The sequence below is a fragment of the Triticum urartu genome, chromosome 7 (assembly GCF_003073215.2).
Source record: "Triticum urartu cultivar G1812 chromosome 7, Tu2.1, whole genome shotgun sequence".
Lineage (NCBI taxonomy): Eukaryota > Viridiplantae > Streptophyta > Magnoliopsida > Poales > Poaceae > Triticum > Triticum urartu.
In genome coordinates, this window is record NC_053028.1 from 79,995,370 (window position 1) to 80,016,496 (window position 21,127).

The 21,127-nt window shown below is 41.3% G+C and overlaps 1 long non-coding RNA gene and 1 pseudogene across 1 annotated transcript in view; both read right to left on the bottom strand.

Annotated features, from left to right (window-relative positions):
• Positions 1-3,075: 3,075 nt before the first annotated feature.
• On the bottom strand, positions 3,076-4,132 carry LOC125518421 (annotated as a pseudogene).
• A 4,957-nt stretch (positions 4,133-9,089) lies between these two features.
• Positions 9,090-21,127, bottom strand: part of LOC125525406 — a 48,844-nt gene continuing 36,806 nt past the window's right edge. The window contains exon 3 of the long non-coding RNA XR_007291287.1: positions 9,090-9,325. This is a non-coding gene — a long non-coding RNA (uncharacterized LOC125525406). The remainder of the gene's footprint in view (positions 9,326-21,127) is intronic.

A 21,127-nucleotide genomic window follows, 5' to 3' on the forward strand; every position in this document is an offset into this window, starting at 1 on the left:
CCCCCACCAGATCTCGAGGGCCCATTGTGTCCTCTGTTCCAATTGCTGTTTCGATATACCAGTGTGTCAGTGAAGACCTGTTAAGGTTGAACTTCACCTAGAGCAAGTAGCTACACTCCTTCACAACTGAACAATGGACTATACCTTGAATTGTCAGTTTGGCGTAAAGAAGTTTCACTACATGTCTTACTAGTACTAGGCTGCCGAAGGCTGACCCCTCGGGTGGAGCATATAAGTCACACTCCTGGCCTATTCATGAGATTACTAGAGATCACCCTAATCTCATAGACTGTGACCAGCAGTCGGGCTCACATAGGTGTGTTCCTCCAAAGATCGCTCTGTAGGATAGCATCTTGCTTACATAAGCTTTGGAACACATTAAGACAATAGTCATCCTACCATACAGTATCGAGAGTATTACATCTCCAACGGAGTGGGTTAGTATAGTTACTCTCCTCAGTTCACCACTGGCTTATTTTCCCAAGTCCTAATTCACGGGATCTCCGATCACATAGGTTGGGTTACTACTATGGCAACTCATGTGGGTCTCATACCCATCTCCCTCGATACATTATCTATCACAACACGTGATAGCCCTTTCGTAAAGGGATCTGCCAGATTCTTAGCCGTATGGACATAGTCCAACGCTATCACTCCAGAGTTTCTTAATTTTCTGACAGCTTTTAATCTCATTCTTATGTGTTTGGTGGACTTCATGTTGTCCTTTGAACTCTTCACCTTGGTGATGACAGTCTGATTGTCACAGTTCATAAGGATAGCCGGAACCGGTTTATCAACCAATGGCAAGTCCATCAAAAGATCTCGAAGCCATCTCGCTTCAACACCAGATGTGTCTAATGCTGTTAATTCTGCTTCCATTGTCGATCTCGTTAAGATCGTTTGCTTGCAAGACTTTCAGGAAACAGCGCCACCTCCAAGAGTAAACATATACCCAGTTGTGGCCTTCATCTCATCAGCATCAGAGATCCAATTCGCATCACTATACCCTTCAAGTACCGACGGGTATCCGGTATAGTGAAGTCCATAGTTCATAGTACCTTTCATATAGCGCATAACTCTCTCAACAGCATGCCAATGTACATCACCCGGTTTGGAAACAAACCGACTCAGTTTGCTCATAGCAAACGCGATGTCAGGCCTCGTTGCGCTCGCTAGGTACATCAGTGAACCAATGATTTGAGAGTATCTCAATTGATCTTTAGCCATGCCTTTGGACTTTCGAATCAACACGCTAGGATCATATGGTGTTTGAGATGGCGTGCAGTCCGAATATCCAAAACGACTCAACACCTTCTCAACGTAGTGGGATTGCAGAAGTGTAATTCGACCCTCATTATCTCTCAGCAGCTTGATGTTCAAGATAACATCAGCCACACCAAGGTCTTTCATCTCAAAGTTCTGAGATAGAAACGATTTGACCTCCTCAATGACTTTGAGGTTTGTTCCGAATATCAGTCTGTCATCAACATACAAGCACAATATAACTCCTTCGCCCCCACCATGGCGATAGTATACACATTTGTCAGCCTCATTAACAACGAAACCAACAGATGTCAGAGTTGTATTAAACTTATCATGCCATTGCTTAGGTGCTTGTTTCAGGCCATATAAAGATTTTATCAACCTACACACCTTTCTTTCCTGACCATCTATCACAAAGCCATCAGGCTGTTGCATGTAGATTTCCTCCTTTAGCTCTCCATTTAGAAAAGCCGTCTTAACATCCATCTGATGGACGAGAAGACCGTGCGAGGCCGCCAACGAGAGTAATACTCGAATGGTGGTCAGTCTAGCCACAGGTGAATAAGTATCGAAGAAATCTTCCTCTTCTTGCTGGTCATAGCCCTTGGCCACAAGCCTTGCCTTGTACTTTTCAATAGTACCATCGGGCCTAAGCTTCTTTTCGAACACCCACTTACACCCCAGTGGTTTGCAACCATAGGGACGATCAGTGATCTCCCATGTCCCGTTAGCCATGATGGAATCCGTTAGCCATGATGGAATCCATCTCGCTACGGACCGCATCCTTCCAGTAGTCAGCTTCTGGAGAGGCATACGCTTCTGAAATAGAAATGGGAGTATCATCCACGAGGTACACGAAGAAATCATCATCAAAGGTCTTTGCAGTCCTTTGTATCTTGCCCCTACCAAGGGTTTCCTCGTCATCCTCCTCAGTATTTTCATAATGTGTTTGTTCATAATATCCCATAGGAATGGCAGGTTCAGGAGTCTCGTCAGATTCCTGTCTAGAAGTGCTTTGCATATCTCTCATAGAAAATATCCTCGAATGTAGCATCCTTAGACTCCATAATTGTACCGACCTCTGATCAGGTATCTCAGATTTCACTACTAGAAATCTATAGCCAACGCTGTTTTCGTAACCCAAATTAACGCAGTCCACAGCCTTTCCAAGCTTAGACTCCATATGTACCGACCTTCTGATCAGATCTCAGATTTCAACTAGAAATCTATAGCCAACGCTGTTTTTAGCGAACCCAAATTAACGCAGTCCACAGCCTTTGGTCCAAGCTTAGTCGGAACTTTATTCAGGACATGACATGCCGTCAATATAGCCTCCCCCCACCATGCCTTGGATAAACCCGATGTATCTAACATGGCGTTAACCAAATCAGTTTCCGCTCGGCAACCCCGTTTGACTGGGGTGAATAGGGAGGCGTCCTCTCATGAATAATGTCATGTTCCGCACAGAAGTGGAGTCATCTATCAATGTGATGAAGTATTTCTTTCCACCTTTAGTCAACATGAAAGACCTAGAACCTTTGGCTAAGGTGAAATTCGGGATTAAATCCAACTTGGCAAGGGAAAGGCGCGTCGTGACGAGGCGTGGCGAGGCGGGCGGCGAAGGAGGAGTGCGCAAGGGCCTCTTCTCTTCTCAAGCTCCAATAGCATGTAGAAGAGAAATCCTTATAAACCACTTCAACTCTTCTTCCACTAGTAGGGTGGGACTAAACTTCTCGCTACACCTAGTGCCATATAACCCACGTGGGCCCTTACAGATTTTTCAGAAATTGCTATATGAGCCTAGAGCCCATCTCAAATTTCAGCATTTCGATACTCCTTTTTTGGATACCTCTCCGTCACATCCACCTGGTCAGGTGACATGCCATGAGGCAGCCGCCACTCCAAGGCATGCAGCATGGATGCCACCATGAAGGGCACGAGGAGCTCCACCATGGGCAATGCTGGGCACAGCCTCCGGCCGGTGCCCAGCGGGATAAACTTGACCTCCTCCCCCCACATGCCGAGTTCCGTCTTCCCTAGGAAACGCTCCGGCATGAACTCCTCGGGCCACTCCCAAGCCGCCGGGTCGCGCATGATGGACCACGAGTTGAAGATTATGGTTGCGCCCTTGAGCACGGCGTATCCGCCTATCTCCATGCCCTCCTCCACCACCAGGTGTGGCAACAACAACGGCGCCACGGGGTGCAGCCGCATCGACTCCTTCGCCGCAGCCTGCAGGTATGGCAGCTTCACCACGTCTGCCTCTGTTATCATCCTTTCCTGGTCCTGCGCGAGGGCCGCCTTGATCTCGGCGCGCACCGCCGCCATCACGCCTGGGTCTCCACTCCATCGTGATCTGGTCGTCTCCGTGCCCGCCGCCCAGGATGTCGAACAGCATGGCCTTCAAATCGCGGCGGCTCAGCTTGCCAGCGGTCCCCAGCGCCAGCAGCGTGTCCAGGACGTCCCAATGATGCCTGCCCTCGGCACCGCCCAGCCGGTTGTCGATGATCTTGTCCAGCAGATGGAAGACGTGATTCATGTGTGTGGCCGTCCAACGGCGAAGGCCCTGCAGGTCCAACACCTGGAGCAACGGGTACAAGTCCGACATGTTGGGCTCGGCGAGGAGCCCCACTATGTCCTCCAGAAGGTCCCTCGGCTTGTCCTGTCCATCGAGGGAGAAGAGCGTGTTCGTGAGCAGGTCGAACCGTCGAACATGCTGTGGTACAGGACGTGGCCGATTTCGACCTCCTGCCTGGCGCAGCGGCGGAAGGCGTCCGACATGTGGTGCACGGCACGCTCCCGAGCGCCCTGCGCCGTCGCGAGGCGAGAAGATATGTGTGGCGGCTATTATAGATTTTCTACTGAACATCCCTGCTGTCCAAATTTACTTTCGTGTTGTATCGTCAAGAAGCAAGATTTGACATTGTAAAGATGAGAGATTCAATCTTGGCCATTCTCTTTGAGTGAATAATTTCGCTGGAGACATGTTATTTGTTGTTGAAGTGGTTAGTTTGGATATTTTCTTCTATAAGTTAATAATGTGTGGAACATCGTTGCCGAGAAGAGGTGATCCGGTGGTATAGTGTTTTCAGTTGCATTTTTTGAAGTTTGTATCACCGTGCAATCTGTAATATTTCTGTATTTCACAAAGACTAGAGGTGGCTACTGCAGAAGTCCTATTTCATATCTACTGTAATTGTTAGCAGAAGGTTTAATGTGAAATGTGCATTAAGTGGTCTGAGATCCCTCCGCCTAAATCTATACCATTCATCTCCAATTCAGTGGTCCGGGATGCATTTTTCTGTTTTTGCACATGGAGCTCATATTCATCACCAGGCACAGAAACAGCTTATTAAAGGTTACATGGTGAATTCAGGATACTCTGCGCCTTAAAAATCCAGGATGTATGGAGCAATCGGCAGGAAATATCAAACGAGAGAAGCTTTACTTGTCAACTAAATTAAAACTATGAAGTACCCCAGCAAACTATGTAGCTGAAGATTCCGTAATCCGCATTTCACAGTTAACAGTGATCAAATTAGCCACTGAACAGCTAGAGGACCGTAGGATGCGCGGACAAATGCTTGGCATATGTTACAATGTAACTTGAGTTGAAAGTGTACAATCAGATGGAATTAATCATCAAATTAGCTGGACTGTTTTGCTAGTTGTCAATCAAATTAAAACTAGGAAGTTCCCCAGCAAACCAAGCAGATGCAGTTGAAGATTCCATGATCCAGATCCCACTGAAGAAACACCAATCAGAAGAACATTCACTTCTGAAAAATCAATCGCACAACCAACAAACCAGAATCATATTCAGTGAAGATGACACTAATTGGAGACATGAGAAAGGTAGAGCGTTCAAGGCAAACTGTTTGTTCAAGCTTCCAGTTCAGAACCTTCAACTGTGCATTATTTTAGTTCATAGCAACAATTCCTAACCTCTCTCTGCATATCGGCTCATCAACATTATCCAACTACAAAGTCAGGAGGCCACTACTTGTAAGCGTCAACACAGTAATAAATACGAGAGCTGGCAAATTAGTTGTGATCTTTCTTTATTACCAAATTTCAAAGTCTGTGTATGCCAAAAACTAATTCTGTGCCATAAGATGAACCTAAAGAACTTACCACAAAAATACATAAATTAACAAACCAAGTGCAATCATCCAGAACAGTATGTAGAATGGTAGTCTAACAAATCCAAGCATGACCCCAAAGCAATTCAAGTATATATGGAGATAATCAGAGCTCATATACATGCAACCTTTACTTCTCCTGTAAGGTGATAAATTTGCAAGCTAAAGGCCAAATTTTGATTATCTATTATACAAACTTTGAGTACGAAAGTAGGACCCTCGTTTGATACCAAGGGATCTTCCATCATTTACTTCTAGCCTTTTGTATATTCACTGGGAGCAAAAAATGAGATCAGATTCCATCGAAATCTCATGTAAGTTAGCAGGCGCCATAAACCAATTAACCAAGTAATATGCTTCAGGAAAGTCAAAAGATTCAGATGTGCACACTAACTCCAAGCTGCACCAAAGAGGATGAAGCCACTGAATGCCAGTTCAAACTGAAAGCTGCCACAAAGACCAAGTCATCAAGTAACATGCATCAGAAGTCAAAACCATCGGGGAAGCAGACACAGTCGTCTGATGGCTTCACCAAGTCCCTGCACCAACTGACGTTTTGCTATACTTTCCAACCCTACAATCTTGCATTAACACCTCCAACACTGCAAATGCACGAACAACCCATACTTCAACAATTCTTTGGAAAAAGTCAGGCATTATTATGAAGTCTAGGTAGAGAGTACTAATATTTGAGGTTGTAGGAAACTCTTCCATCCAGAAGCCCTGAACTCTGCGGATCAATTTGAATACTCAGACTAACAACTCAGGAAAGTGGTTTTCTAACAGACAAAATTGAAAAATATGAAATTAGGTCTCCAAAGAGATTTTCACATAGCATGACATGCTCTAATCTTATATGCTCTGAAACTTGATGATATGGTGAAATAAGACTGTTCACTTAGGAGACTTGATTGCACACACTAATTTGCTAAAGTTTATATGCTTGGAAGAGAAAAAAACGTATTACAAATGGATATAAAACCAAAGTATCAATGAGTGTGCCTCATCCTTCCCACCGGGAAGCTCTATTTATGAGCATCATATAGACTATTTCCACTTGGCAGCAAGGCATGCTAATAGGCACACAAAAAGTTAACCTGTACATGATGTTTATCTCTTATCATATCTATCTTTGTAAAGGAAAAAAATGCAGAATAACCAAATGTCATCTATGGAATAAAAGCTTAGTATCGTTATTTAAAATAGTACATCATAAATCACCTATCAAATCATCATTTTTTTTACCAAATTTTAGTTCCATTGTCTACCATAATAAATCATCACAAATAGTCGATCCTCTCATCAAGATGCAGCTACACCCGTGCCTTTGCCATGGCTGAAAAGTACCAGATGCATCCTAATAAGTTACCTAGAGATAAATTTGCTTGCACGTATTCTAAATGCCTATTGCTGGCCCTGTTCTTTAGCAGGCACCGGGAGTTGCCGCGTTCACCATAAAAAAAATTAACTATCACTAATCTGTCCTGAAAAACATGCCCAACCAAAATATAAAAAGCAGGGAGGTAAAATATTCTGGGTGCATGATGGACGGGCAACATGAGCTAAATTTTATTATCTCACTTGAAGTGTAAAGCATGGATTGCACAATTGCACACAGAAATTAAGGATACACATGTCTAGAGCAGGGTCCGTACGGACCTTCGGATGAACACATCGAGCATCAACTAGAGGCAGAAAGAAATCCACGGTATGTCAAAAAATTCAGTTGCTAGTTTGCTACTACACCATGCTTCATCACACACGTACTACCACACATCAAATGTATGCGGTACAATTAAGAAGATAGTTAAACTGGCAGATCAGGTGGAATGCATGGTGCAAATTTGAAATTTTGGACAACCATTCAGTTTTATAGTTTACTTGCAGTAGAATGCCTTGCCTAAACAGTACTTCATAGATTATAATATGTCTATTTTGAGGTAAGGGGACCACGTGGCAAGCAAGATGTCATGGACAAAATTTGAGGAATAGTCTGCTCACACTTCAGTGGACAACCGACGAAGTATAGTGATAACAAGTGGGTGCTTACTCGATCGAGCATCCAGAGCTTCGCCTAGTTTTTTCCCTGGCAGACATCAGTTCTCTTCTCCTTGGAGGCTGAAGGACCCCTTTGAAGGCAGTGTTTAAGACAATCATGGCATTAATTCTGGCAAGGCCAACAAGGCAACAACAGTACCTTAAACTGATCTACCAGCAAACTTTTGGTCGAACAAATGAGAACCAATCCTAATTCCTGGTATTGTTTGCACCTGATGTGTCTCCAAGCTGCATTTGATGTATGTTGCAGTGCCGGCCTGCTTCCTAAGTTCCTCACCCTGAACAAAGGGGAGGATGACATAAAAATCATCTCTTTGTGCCACTGATTGTTGAAAAGAAGTTGAAAGAGAGAAAACAAACATGTGCAGTTGTTGTTGCTGAAACACCAACATGGTCTGCTAAGTAGGCTCGGTGGTGGCTTACTTCAGCTTTATTTCAAAGAATGTACACCAGCCATCTTCCTCGCTGGTCCCCAACATTGCCGCATGCCACCCTTTGAGAAGATAGTAGACGGGTGATTCTTCAACTGAAGATGAAGAAATGAAGGAAGAGCGGAAATTTACCTAAGGCATTGGACCCACACCATTCATGGATGGAGTCTCGAGGAACCCTCTTCTCCACTTCTCTCAACCCGCAACCACCATTGCTGCCTCGCGCTGTGCAACCGAGCTACATATGAAAGAACGGCTTCAATGGACAAAAGAAACAACACATGGGACGCAAAACTGGGCATACAGAAAATAGTTAATTTAGCCAGGACAAATTAGAGCAGTACAAAAAACCATATCTAAGTGGATACTTTTATTTTCAGCACTTTGTTTGTCCCTTTAATTTTCTCTGATGCCTTGTTAGCAGGGGCTGCACATAAGGATAGTTGCAAACACGTGACACTCCAAAATGGTATTATTGCACCAGAAGTAACCCCCCGCCACATACAGCGCGTGGCTGCAGCTGCAAGATCGAAATCCATATAAAATTATCTAACATTCTCAGTCAGTTTACTAACACATCGTATGGCAAAGATGAACCATAGCTAAAAAGGTGATCATGGGTTCTAACAAATGTCTCTCAATACATCAAGAACAGCTCTAGGATTTGTAACCAAAGATCAACGAAGGAGCTTATAGGGCCCATATCAAATAGATTGATTATTGCAGCCAACATAGTCAAAATCGAGCAAGCAGCATCTAACTGAGCGCAAACATCATCTCTCAATTCCGTGAATAAAGCTACAGAACTGCTACATAGAATGATTAAGGAGTGAGCTCGCCAGGCTATGTGGCATGAGTTTGGTGAGATGAGATGATAATGACATGCAGGGGAAAAAGTGATGACAATAAATTTCAGTTCATTGGAGCTAAATTTCAGAAAAAGATGACATACTTGAGTAAAACACTAAGCACAAAATCTTTGCCTCAGCCTGCTTGGATTTTTGTCAAACACATAGCAGGCATAGATAAAACAGAATCCAGAGAAATAAAGCTGAGAATTTGTGGCGGCGTAACTTGAATTTGGACAGCACAAAGCAGGGCTACAAAATAAAAATCTGAACCCGAATTACAATAGATCATAGCAGGTCAGCGAAAATGAATAAATGTACCTGTGGGCAAGAGAAACAGAGCAAGAGACAACGAGAACATAACAATTTAAACTGATTCCAACTCACTGCTAGCATGGTCTGGGCTTAAATTAAATCTGCAATCACAGGGAGGGCAGAAGCAAATAACCTAAATCAAAGACATGAACAAGTAGCTACATGAAATAAAAATAGGTAGTAAGAGTTAAAACTGGAGTGTAGTCTTATTTGCTTGTAGGATGCGACATTAGTTTGAATCTCCATTGTTGCACCTTTGCAGATAAATCTGGATTCAAAATATTGCCCAGTAAGATAATTTTAAAGGATGACAAAGTTACGATGAACTGGAAAATAGTAGATTTAGAAAAGCTGCAACTCAGCAGCAGGTTGTACTTGAATTCGTCAACTATGACCTGGAACGAGCAAGATACCTTTCGACAAGTTAGTGAAGCTCAGCTAAAGCATGTGTCAAACAAAGAGGAGGTAAAGGGTAAATAAGCATCTTTCAGTTGGAGTAGGGATGACCTGCAATAGTTGAGAATTACCAACCAAGGACAGGGAAAACCTTCTGCAATAATTGAGAATTACCGACCAAGGATAGAGAAAACCTAATGTCTGGGAAGTTTAATAGTTGAATAAGAAAGGTTATTAAAGATCTATTCATCCACCAATATAATATCACTTCATAAGTGCTACCCTCCTCCTACTACTACATCTAAAGAAGCACAAACACATAATAAAAGTAACATCAGGTGCTCCAAGAAGGCTCATACCACTGAAATTGTCAGCTATTCTAATTAATCCAAATCATCCTCCCATACTGATCTTGTACTCGTAACATTCTTGGGGAGGCTAGCAAAATCATCGAAGTCTACTAACTACGATCAATTTGTATCATCTCCATGCTCATATCCATATGGGGCACATACAAGCTACTAAGGTTAGGTCAAAATATCAAAAATCCATGTGCTCAAGGTATCTCCAACCTAGAATCCAACTAGTAATATCCAAAATAATCCAACTAGTGCAAGATCAGGTGCTCCAACAAGGCTTATACCATTGAAATTGCCATTTACTCTAATTAATCCAAATCATCCTTCCATGATGATCTTGTACTTGTAACATTCTTGGGGAGGCTAGCAAAATCATAAAAGTCTACCAACTACGATCCTTTGTATCATCTCCATGCTCATATCCATATGGGGCACATACAAGCTACAGAGCTTAGGTCAAAATATCACAAACCCATGTGCTCAAGTTATCTCCAACCTAGAATCCAACTACTAATATCCAAAATAATCCAATAGTCCACCAATACCGCATTGATGCTAATCATACTATACTTATATAAATCCAATACATCTCAAGTTGATCATGCTACACCCTAAACTTTTCTAATTTCAAGCTCATGTCAAAATAACACAAATCCAAGTGCCCAATCTCAAGTTTAATTATGACCTAGAATCCAAGCAGATATATCAATGAACCTAGCACAAACAACATTTCTATTTCTCCAATATCTTTGTTTTCTTCCTATTAATTCATTCCAACATAATGTAATAGTCCATCAATTTTCACAATCATGTTGATCATATTACACTCATATAAATCCAATATATCTCCGATTGATCATACCACACCCTAACATTCTCCAGTTTCAATCTCTAAAGGTGTGAATCTAGTACAAATCGTAACTAAGATCCAACCATCTTCCTGCTTTGCCCAATCGCCACACCCTTGACGCTTGGCTCCAAGTGCAATGAATGACGCCAATGACGGTCCGCTCGCAACAACGTTTTCATCCCTTTCGCCATAACTCATGTGCAATCTGCTCCCTGCCAGTCCAACCAGGCATCCTTTGCCTGGCTTCGGGTTGCTATGTGCGATGACTCAATCCCACATTTTGTGTTCCCCTGCTGGGCGCCGCCATAGCCACACAGGCAGTCGGCACCGCAATGGCTAACCCACGAGACACAACCGAGAGCACGACGTTACCTACCGCCAAAGGCCAAGGACGCACGGCGGAAGAACGTGTGATGCCGGATCAAGTTAGTGGCACGGAACCCGCAAACAAGGAAGGACACCAAGCCGAATTGGCGGGAATTGAACAATGCACTGGAGGAGGGAGGGGGTGAAAACCCTTATAGCCACACCGGGCTTTGCGCCAAGCCGGTGCGGCAATGTCGATCTTTCAGCAATCGAGTAAAGCTTCTCACGTGCTTTCTCATCGCTCCTCTAAAACTACCTCGGCCACCACTGGATTACTATAGATCCAAAAATTAGAAGTTATTTATCCACCAGATTTTTTTCAAGATCACAATCATCTAAGTAATCTAAACTGTTCCAAGGTTATGAAAGATCTATTTATTCACCAACATAATATCATTTCATTAGTACTACCCTTCTACTATTGCATCTAAAGGAGCACAAACACATAATAAAAGCAAGATCAGCTGCTCCAACAAGGCTCAAACCACTGAAGTTGTCATCCATTCGAACTAAACGAACCATCGTCCCATGATGATCTTGTACTCGTAACATTCTTGGTGAGGGATAGCAAAATCATCAAAGTCTACCAACTATGATCCATTTATGTCATCTTCATGCTCATGTCCATATGGGGCACACACAAGCTACTAAGCTTAGGTAAAATTATCACAAATCCAAGTGCTCAAGTAATCTCCAACCTATAATCCAACTAGTAATATCCAAGCTGATCCAACAGTCCACCAATACCACATTCATGCTAGTCATACTATACCTATATAAATCCAATAAATCTCAGGTTGAACTTGCTACACCCTAAAGTTCTCCAGTTTCTAGGGCATGTGAAAATATCACAATCCAAGTGCCTAATCTCAAGTTTAATTCCGACCTAGAATCCAAGCAGATATATCACTGAACCTAAGACAAACAACATTTCTATTACTCCAATATCTTTATTTTGTAGTTACTAATTCAATCCAAGATGATGTAATAGTCCATCAATTTTCACAATCATGTTGATCATATTACACATAAATCCAATATATCTCCGATTGATCATAGTAAACCCTAAAGTTCTCCAATTTCAATCTCTAACATTGTGCATCTAGTACAAGCATAACTATGACCCAACCAAGCCCACTATCATGGTTATCTAAGTCCAATATAAAGCAATAGCTTCCACTAGATGACTATAAATCCAAAAATTAGAAGTTATTTATCCACCAGATGTTTTTCAAGATCACAATCACCTAAGTAAATCCAAACTGTTCCAAGGTTATTAAAGATCTATTTATCCACCAATATAATATCACTTAATAAGTACTACCCTCCTCCTCCTACTTCATCTAAAGAAACACAAACACATAATAAAAGCAACATCAGGTGCTCCAACATGGCTTATACCATTGAAATTGTCATCTATTCTAATTAATCCAAATCATCCTCCCATGCTGATCTTGTACTCGTAACATTCTTGGGGAGGCTAGCAAAATCATCAAAGTCTACCAACTACAATCCGTTTGTATCATCTCCATGCTCATATCCATATGGAGCACATACAAGCTACTAAGCTTAGGTCAAAATATCACAAATCCATGTGCTCAAGTCCAACCTAGAATCCAACTAGTAATATCCAAAATAATCCAATAGTCCACCAATACCGCATTGATGCTAATCATACTATACTTATATAAATCCAATACATCTCCGGTTGATCATGCTACACCCTAAACTTCTCTAGTTTCAAGCTCATGTCAAAATAACACAAATCCAAGTGCCCATTCTCAAGTTTAACTATGACCTAGAATCCAAGCTGGTATATCAATGAACCTAGCACAAACAACATTTCTATTACTCCAATATCTTTGTTTTCTTCCTATAAATTCATTCCAAGATGATGTAATAGTCCATCAATTTTCACAATCATGTTAATCATATTACACTCATATAAATCCATTATATCTCAAATTGATCATACCACACCCTAACATTCTCCAGTTTCATTCCCTAAAGGTGTGAATCTAGTACAAATCGTAACTACGATCCAACCATCTTCCCGCTTTCCCCAATCGCCAGCCCCCTTGATGCTTGGCTCCAAGTTCAATGAATGACGGCAATGATGGTCCGCTCCCAACAACGTTTTCATCCCTTCCGCCATACCTCATGTGCAATCCGCTCCCTGCCAGTCCAACCGGGCATCCTTTGCCTGGCTTCGGGTTGCCATGTGCGATGACTCAATCCCACATTTCGTGTTCCCCTGCTGAGCGCCGCCATAGCCACACTGGCAGTCGGCACCACAATGGCTAACCCACGAGACATAGCCGAGAGCACGATATTACCTACCGCCAAAGACCAAGGACGCACGGCGGGAGAACGTGTGCTGCCGGATCAAGTTACTGGCACGGAATCCACAAGCAGGGATGGGCACCAAGCCGAATTGGCGGGAATTAAACAATGCACGGGAGGTGTGGGAGGGGGTGAAAACCCTTATAGCTGCATCGGGCTTTGCGCTAAGCCGTTGCGGCAATGTCGATCTTCAGGCGATTTTGTAAAGCTTCTCATGTGCTTTCTAATCGCTCCTCTAAAACTACCTTGGCCTCCACTAGATTACTATAGATCCAAAGTTTAGAAGTTATTTATCCACCCGAATTTTTTCAAGATCAGAATCATCTAAGTAAATTCAAATTGTTCCAAGGTTATTAAAGATCTATTTATTCACCAATATAATATCACTTCATAAGTACTATCCTTCTACTATTGCATCTAAAGGAGCACAAACACATAATAAAAGCAAGATCAGCTGCTGCAACAAGGCTCATACCACTGAAGTTGTCATCCATTCTAATTAATCGAAACCATCCTCCCATGATGATCTTGTACTCATAACATTCTTGATGAGGGCTACCAAAATCATCAAAGTATACCAACTATGATCCGTTTATATCATCTTCATGCTCGTGTCCATATGGGGCACATACAAGATACTAAGCTTAGGTAAAATTATCACAAATCCAAGTGCTCAAGTTATCACCAACCTATAATCCAACTAGTAATATCCAAGATGATCCAACAGTCCACCAATACCACATTCATGCTAGTCATACTATACCTATAAAAATCCAATATATCCCAAGTTGATCATGCTACACCCTAAAGTTCTCCAGTTTCAAGCTCATGTGAAAATATCACAAATCCAAGTGCTCAATCTCAAATTTAATTCCGACCTAGAATCCAAGCATATATATCACTGAACATAAGACAAACAACATTTCTATTACTTCAATATCTTTGTTTTGTTCTTACTAATTCAATCCAAGATTATGTAAAAGTCCGTCAATTTTCACAATCATGTTGATCATATTACACAATATAAATCCAACATAGCTCCGATTGATCATATTGCACCCTAAAGTTCTCCAATTTTAATCTCTAACAAAGTGCATCTAGTACAAGCATAACTATGACCCACCAAGCCCACTATCATGGTTATCTAAGTCCGGTATAAAGCAAGCTTCCACTAGATGACTATAAATCCAAAAATTAGAAGTTATTTATCCACTAGTTGTTTTTCAAGATAACAATCACCTAAGTAAATTCAAACTGTTCCAAGGTTATGAAAGATCTATTTATCCACCAATATAATATCACTTCATAAGTACTACCCTCCTCCTACTAGAACATCTAAAGAAGCACAAACACATAATAAAAGCAACATCAGGTGCTCGAACAAGGCTCATACCACTCAAATTGTCAGCTATTCTAATTAATCCAAATCATGTTCCCATACTGATCTTGTACTCGTAACATTCTTGGGAAGGCTAGCAAAATCATCAAAGTCTACCAACTACGACCTGTTTGTATCATCTCCATGCTCATATCCATATGGGGCACATACAAGCTACTAAGGTTAGGTCAAAATATCACAAATCATGTCCTCAAGTTATCTCCAACCTAGAATCCAACTAGTAATATCCAAAATAATCCAACTAGTGCAAGATCAGGTGCTCCAACAAGGCTCAGACCATTGAAATTGTCATTTACTCTAATTAATCACAATCATCCTCCCATGATGATCTTGTACTCGTAACATTCCTGGGGAGGGTAGCAAAATCATGAAATTCTACCAACTACAATACATTTGTCCATATGGGGCACATACAAGCTACTAAGCTTAGGTCAAAATATCACAAATCCATGTGCTCAAGTTATCTCCAACCTATAATCCAACGAGTAATATCCAAAATAATCCAATAGTCCACCAATTCCGCATTGATGCTAATCATACTATACTTATATAAATCCAATACATCTCAAGTTGATCATGCTACACCCTAAACTTTTCTAATTTCAAGCTCATGTCAAAACAACACAAATCCAAGTGCCTAATCTCAAGTATAATTCTGACCTAGAATCCAAGCAGATATATCAATGAACCTAGCACAAACAACATTTCTATTTCTCCAATATCTTTGTTTTCTTCCTATTAATTCATTCCAACATGATGTAATAGTCCATCAATTTTCACAATCATGTTGATCATATTACACTCATATAAATCCAATATATCTCCGATTGATCATACAACACCCTAATGTTCACCAGTTTCAATCTCTAAACGTGTGAATCTAGTACAAATCATAACTACGATCCAACCATATTCCTGCCTTCCCCAATCAGCACCCCCTTGACGCTTGGCTCCAAGTGTAATGAATGACGCCAATGACGGTCCGCTCGCAACAACGTTTTCATCCCTTTCGCCATACCTCATGTGCAATCCACTCCCTGCCAGTCCAACCAGGCATCCTTTGCCTGGCTTCGGGTTGCTATGTGCGATGACTCAGTCCCACATTTCGTGTTCCCCTGCTGGGCGCCGCCATGGCCACACAGGCAATCGGCACCGCAATGGCTAACCCACGAGACACAACTGAGAGCACGACGTTACCTACCGCAAAAGGCCAAGGACGCACGGCGGAAGAACGTGTGATGCCGGATCAACTTAGTGGCACCGAACCCGCAAACAGGGAAGGACACCAAGCCGAATTGGCAGGAATTGAACAATGCACTGGAGGTGGGAGGGGGTGAAAACACTTATAGCCACACCGGGCTTTGCGCCAAGCCATTGCGGCAATGTCGATCTTTAGGCAATCGAGTAAACCTTCTCACTTGCTTTCTCATCGCTCCTCTAAAACTACCTCGGCCTCCACTTGATTACTATAGATTCAAAAATTAGAAGTTATTTATCCACCAGATTTTTTCAAGATCACAATCATCTAAGTAATCCAAACTATTCCAAGGTTATTAAAGATCTATTTATTCACCAATATAATATCACTTCATAAGTACTACCCTTCTACTATTGCATCTAAAGGAGCACAAACACATAATAAAAGCAAGATCAGCTGCTCCAACAAGGCTCAAACCACTGAAGTTGTCATCCATTCGAACTAAACGAACCATCGTCCCATGATGATCTTGTACTCGTAACATTCTTGGTGAGGGATAGCAAAATCATCAAAGTCTACCAACTATGATCCATTTATGTCATTTTCATGCTCATGTCCATATGGGGCACACACAAGCTACTAAGCTTAGGTAAAATTATCACAAATCCAAGTGCTCAAGTAATCTCCAACCTATAATCCAACTAGTAATATCCAAGCTGATCCAACAGTCCACCAATACCGCATTCATGCTAGTCATACTATACCTATATAAATCCAATAAATCCCAGGTTGAACATGCTACACCCTAAAGTTCTCCAGTTTCTAGGGCATGTGAAAATATCACAATCCAAGTGCCTAATCTCAAGTTTAATTCCGACCTAGAATCCAAGCAGATATATCACTGAATCTAAGACAAACAACATTTCTATTACTCCAATATCTTTATTTTGTAGTTACTAATTCAATCCAAGATGATGTAATAGTCCATCAATTTTCACAATCATGTTGATCGTATTACACATAAATCCAATATATCTCCGATTGATCATAGTAAACCCTAAAGTTCTCCAATTTCAATCTCTAACATTGTGCATCTAGTACAAGCATAACTATGACCCAACCAAGCCCACTATCATGGTTATCTATGTCCAATATAAAGCAAAAGCTTCCACTAGATGACTATAAATCCAAAAATTAGAAGTTATTTATCCACCAGCTGTTTTTCAAGATCACAATCACCTAAGTAAATCCAAACTGTTCCAAGGTTATTAAATATCTATTTATCCACCAATATAATATCACTTCATAAGTACTACCCTCGTCCTACTACTACATCTAAAGAAGCACAAACACATAATAAAAGCAACATCGGGTGCTCCAACAAGGCTCATACCACTAAAATTGTGAGCTATTTAAATTAATCCAAATCACCCTCCCATACTGATCTTGTACTCGTAACATTCATAGGGAGGCTAGCAAAATCATCAAAGTCTACCAACTATGATCCGTTTGTATCATCTCCATGCTCCATATGGGGCACATACAAGCTACTAAGCTTAGGTCAAAATATCACAAATCCATGTGCTCAAGTTATCTCCAACCTAGAATCCAACTAGTAATATCCAAAAGAATCCAATAGTCCACCAATACCACATTGAAGCTAATCATACTATACTTATATAAATCCAATACATATCAGGTTGATCATGGTACACCCAAAACTTCTCTAGTTTCAAGCTGGTGTCAAAACAACACAAATCCGAGTGCCCAATCTCAAGTTTAATTCCGACCTAGAATCCAAGCAGATATATCAATGAACCTAGCACAAACAACATTTCTATTATTCATATATTTTTGTTTTCTTCCTATTAATTCATTCCAAAATGTTGTAATAGTCCATCAATTTTCACAATCATGTTAATCATATTACACTCACATAAATCCAATATATCTCCGATTGATCATACTACACCCTAATGTTTTCTAGTTTCAATCCCTAATGGTATGAATCTAGTACAAATCATAACTACGATCCAACCATCTAATTCATTCCAAGATGATGTAATATTCCATCAATTTACACAATGATGTTGATCATGTTACACTGATAACACACAAGTATAGGGGATCGCAACAGTTTTCGAGGTAGAGTATTCAACACAAATTTATTGATTCGACACAAGGGGAGCCAAAGAATATTCTCTAGTATTAGCAGCTGAGTTGTCAATTCAACCACACCTAGAAACTTAATATCTGCAGCAAAGTATTTAGTAGCAAAGTAATATGATAGTGGTGGTAGCAGTAGCAAAAGGTAATGATAGCAAAAGTAATGGTTTTAGTATTTTGTAATGATGATAGCAATAGCACGGAAAAGTAAATAAGCGAAGAACAATATATGGAAAGCTCGTAGGCAATGCATCAGTGATGGAGAATTACGCCGGATGCGGTTCATCATGTAACAGTCATAACCTAGGGTGACACATAACTAGCTCCAATTCATCAATGTAATGTAGGCATGTATTCCGAATATAGTCATACATGCTTATGGAAAAGACTTGCATGACATCTTTTGTCCTACCCTCCCGTGGCAGCGGGGTCCTAGCGGAAACTAAGGGATATTAAGGCCTCCTTTTAATAGAGTACCAGACCAAAGCATTAACACATAGTGAATACATGAACTCCTCAAACTACGATCATCACCGGTAAGTATCCCGATTATTGTGACTTCGGGGTTAACGGATCATAACACATAATAGGTGACTATAGACTTGCAAGATAGGATCAAGAACTCTCATATATTGATGAAAACATAATAGGTTTAGATCTGAAATCATGGCACTCGGGCCCTAGTGACAAGCATTAAGCATAGCAAAGTCATAGCAACATCAATCTCAGAACATAGTGGATACTAGGGATCAAACCCTAACAAAACTAACTCGATTACATGATAGATCTCATCCAACCCATCACCGTCCAGCAAGCCTACAATGGAATTAATCACGCACGGCGGTGAGCATCATGAAATTGGTGATGGAGGATGGTTGATGATGACGATGGCGACGGATTCCCCTCTCCGGAGCCCCGAACGGACTCCAGATCAGCCCTCCCGAGAGGTTTTAGGGCTTGGCGGCAGCTCCGTATCGTAAAACGCGATGAATCATTCTCTATGATTTTTTTCCCTCTGAAACCAAATATATAGAGTTGGAGTTGAGGTCGGAGGAGCTCTAGGGGGCCCACGAGGTAGGGGGCATGCCCTAGGGGGGCAGGCGTGCCCCCCACCCTCGTGGACAGGTGGTGGGCCCCCTAGTCTTCATCTTTTGCAAGGATTTTTTATTATTTCCAAATAGATGTTCCGTGAAGTTTCAGGTCATTCCAAGAACTTTTGTTTCTGCACATAATCACCATAGCAATTCTGTTGAAAACAACGTCAGTCCGGGTTAGTTCCATTCAAATCATGCAAGTTAGAGTCCAAAACAAGGGCAAAAGTGTTTGGAAAATTAGATCCGACGGAGACGTATCAACTCCCCCAAGCTTAAACCTTTGATTGTCCTCTAGCAATTTAGTTGATAAACTGAAAGTGATAAAGAAAAACTTCTACAAACTCTGTTTGCTCTTGTTGTATATATGTAAAGCCGGTATTCAAGTTTTGAGCAAAGATTATGAACTAACCATATTCACAATAACGCACAGGTCTCATGTTTACTCATATCAATGACATAATCAACTAGCGAGCAATAATAATAAATCTCGGATGACAACACTTTCTCAAAACAATCATAATATGATATAACAAGATGGTATCTCGCTAGCCCTTTCTGAGACCGCAAAACATAAATGCAGAGCACCTTTAATGGTCAAGGACTGACTAGACGTTGTAATTCATGGTAAAAGAGATCCAGTCAAGTCTTACTCAATGTAAACTAACAGTAATGAATGCAAATGACAGTGGTGCTCTCCAACTGGTGCTTTTTAATAAGAGGGTGATGACTCAACATAAAAGTAAATAGATAGGCCCTTTCCAGAGGGAAGCAGGGATTTGTAGAGGTGCCAGAGCTCGGTTTTAAAATAGAGATGAATAATATTTTGAGTGGTATACTTTCATTGTCAACATAACAACCAAGAGATGGCAATATCTTCCATGCTACACACATTATAGGCGGTTCCCAAAAAGAATGGTAAAGTTTATACTCCCCCTCCACCAACAAGCATCAATCCATGGCTTGCTCGAAACAACGAGTGCCTCCAACTAACAAGAGTCCCAGGGGTAGTTTTGTTTGCAATTATTTTGATTTGATTTGTATATAGCATGGGACTGGGCATCCCGGTGACCAGCCACTTTCTCGTGAGTGAGGAGCGGAGTCCACTCCTCTTGAGAATAACCCGCCTAACATGGAAGATACAGACAGCCCTAGTTGATACATGAGCTATTCGAGCATTCAAAAAAGGATATTTATTTGAAGGTTTAGAGTTTGGCACATACACAATTACTTGGAATAGCAGGTAGATACCGTATATAGGTAGGTATGGTGGACTCATATGGAATAACTTTGGGGTTTATGGGATTGGATGCACAAGCAGTATTCCCGCTTAGTACAGGTGAAGGCTAGCAAAAGACTGGGAAGCGACCAGCTAGAGAGTGACAACAGTCATGAACATGCATTAAGATTAATCAACACCGAATGCAAGCATGAGTAGGATATAATCCACCATGAACATAAATATCGTGAAGGCTATGTTGATTTTGTTTATACTACATGCGTGAACATGCACCAAGTCAAGTCACTTAAATCATTCAGAGGAGGATACCACCCTATCATACCACATCACAACCATTTTAATAGCATGTTGGCACACAAGGTAAACCATTATAAGCTCCTAGCTAATCAAGCATGGCACAAGAAACTATGATCTCTAGTTGTCATTGCAAACATGTTTATTCATAATAGGCTGAATCAGGAACGATGAACTAATCATATTTACAAAAACAAGAGAGGTCGAGTTCATACCAACTTTTCTCATCTCAGTCAGTCCATCATATATCGTCATAATTTCCTTTCACTTGCACGACCGAACGATGTGGATAATAATAATAGTGCACGTGCATTGGACTAAGCTGGAATCTGCAAGCATTCAATAAACAGGAGAAGATAAGGCAATAT